Source organism: Littorina saxatilis, linkage group LG9, assembly GCF_037325665.1.
Source record: "Littorina saxatilis isolate snail1 linkage group LG9, US_GU_Lsax_2.0, whole genome shotgun sequence".
Lineage (NCBI taxonomy): Eukaryota > Metazoa > Mollusca > Gastropoda > Littorinimorpha > Littorinidae > Littorina > Littorina saxatilis.
Window position 1 is genome coordinate 64,922,757 of NC_090253.1, and position 2,820 is coordinate 64,925,576.

Here is a 2,820-nt window from a genome sequence, read left to right on the forward strand (position 1 = left end):
AAGTCGTTTGTTCTGTTCCCGAGCTCCTTATACATGGGCTCAGCGTTATTTTATATGTTGCACTTGTGTCAGTGCTGAGTGAGCTATCTTGCCAAGTTCTGTTTTATTTATCGCTGATTATAATGGCCTACATTGTATTTAGCTAGGTCATGTCTGATAAGCACAGCCTGTATTGTATTTAGCTAGATAATGTCTGATTAGTACAGCATGTAGTGTAATTAGCCAGGTCATGTCTGATAAGTACAGCCTGTATTGTGATTAGCTACGTCATGTCTGCCAAGTATAGCCTGTATTCTGATTAGCTAGGTCATGTCTGATAAGTATGGCAAGTATTGTAATTAGCTAGGTCATGACTGACAAGTATAGCATGTATTGTAATTAGGTAGGTTATGTCTGATAAGCACAGCCTGTATTGTAATTGGCTAGGTCATGTCCGATAAGTATAGCCTGTATTGTAATTAGCTAGGTCATGTCTGACAAGTATGGCAAGTATTGTAATTAGCTAGGTCATGTCTGATAAGTAAAGCCTGTATTGTAATTAGCAAGGTCATGTCTGATAAGTATGGCAAGTATTGTAATTAGCTAGGTCATGTCTGATAAGTATGGCAAGTATTGTAATTAGCTAGGTCATGTCTGATAAGTATAGCCTGTAGCCTGTATAGTAATTGGCTAGGTCATGTCTGACAAGTATGGCAAGTATTGTAATTAGCTAGGTCATGTCTGATAAATAAAGCCTGTATTGTAATTAGCAAGGTCATGTCTGATAAGTATGGCAATTATTGTAATTAGCTAGGTCATGTCTGATAAGTATGGCAAGTATTGTAATTAGCTAGGTCATGTCTGATAAGTAAAGCCTGTATTGTAATTAGCTAGGTCATGTCTAATAAGTATAGCATGTATTGTAATTAGCTAGGTCATGTCTGACAAGTATGGCAAGTATTTTAATTAGCTAGGTCATGCCTGATAAGTACAGCCTATATTGTGATTAGCTAGGTCATGTCTGCCAAGTATAGCCTGTATTGTGATTAGCTAGGTCATGTCTGATAAGTATGGTAAGTATTGTAATTAGATAGGTCATGACTGACAAGTATAGCATGTATTGTAATTAGCTAGGTCATGTCTGATAAGTACAGCCTGTATTGTAATTAGCTAGGTCATGTCTGATAAGCACAGCCTGTATGGTAATTAGCTAGGTCATGTCTGATAAGTATTGCATGTATTGTAATTAGCTAGGTCATGTCTGATAAGTAAAGCCTGTATTGTAATTAGCTAGGTCATGTCTAATAAGTATAGCATGTATTGTAATTAGCTAGGTCATGTCTGACAAGTATGGCAAGTATTTTAATTAGCTAGGTCATGCCTGATAAGTACAGCCTATATTGTGATTAGCTAGGTCATGTCTGCCAAGTATAGCCTGTATTGTGATTAGCTAGGTCATGTCTGATAAGTATGGTAAGTATTGTAATTAGATAGGTCATGACTGACAAGTATAGCATGTATTGTAATTAGCTAGGTCATGTCTGATAAGTACAGCCTGTATTGTAATTAGCTAGGTCATGTCTGATAAGCACAGCCTGTATGGTAATTAGCTAGGTCATGTCTGATAAGTATTGCATGTATTGTAATTAGCTAGGTCATGTCTGACAAATACAGCCTGTATTGTAATTAGCTAGGTCATGTCTGATAAGCACAGCCTGTATGGTAATTAGCTAGGTCATGTCTGACAAATACAGCCTGTATTGTAATTAGCTAGTGTCATGTCGGGGTAGATGATGCAATGATGTGTTGATAGTGTGTGTTGTGTGGCATGCCGTGGTAGATGGTGCAATGATGTGTTGATAGTGTGTGGTGGGTGTCATGTCTTGGTAGATGGTGCAATGATGTGTTGATAGTGTGTGTTGTGTGGCATGCCGTGGTAGATGGTGCAATGATGTGTTGATAGTGTGTGGTGGGTGTCATGTCTTGGTAGATGGTGCAATTTATTTTTTTGTAGTGTGTGGTGTGTGTCATGTCGTGGTAGATGGTACAATGATGTGGTGATAGTGTGTGGTGTGTGGCATGTCGTGGTAGATGGTGCAATGATGTGTTGATAGTGTGTGGTGTGTGGCATGTCGTGGTAGATGGTGCAATGATGTGTTGATAGTGTGTGGTGTGTGGCATGTCGTGGTAGATGGTGCAATGATGTGTTGATAGTGTGTGGTGTGTGTCATGTCGTGGTAGATGGTGCAATGATGTGTTGATAGTGTGTGGTGTGTGTCATGTCGTGGTAGATGGTGCAATGATGTATTGATAGTGTGTAGTGGGTGTTGTGTGTCATGTCGTGGTAGATGGTGCAATGATGTGTTGATAGTGTGTGTTGTGTGTCATGTCGTGGTAGATGGTACAATGATGTGTTGATAGTGTGTGTTGTGTGTCATGTCGTGGTAGATGGTACAATGATGTGTTGATAGTGTGTGTTGTGTGTCATGTCGTGGTAGATGGTACAATGATGTGTTGATAGTGTGTGTTGTGTGTCATGTCGTGGTAGATGGTACAATGATGTGTTGATAGTGTGTGTTGTGTGTCATGTCGTGGTAGATGGTACAATGATGTGTTGATAGTGTGTGTTGTGTGTCATGTCGTGGTAGATGGTACAATGATGTGTTGATAGTGTGTGTTGTGTGTCATGTCGTGGTAGATGGTGCAATGATGTGTTGATAGTGTGTGGTGTGTGTCATGTCGTGGTAGATGGTGCAATGATGTGTTGATAGTATGTTGTGTGTGTCATGTCGTGGTAGATGGTACAATGATGTGTTGATAGTGTGTTGTGTGTGTCATGTC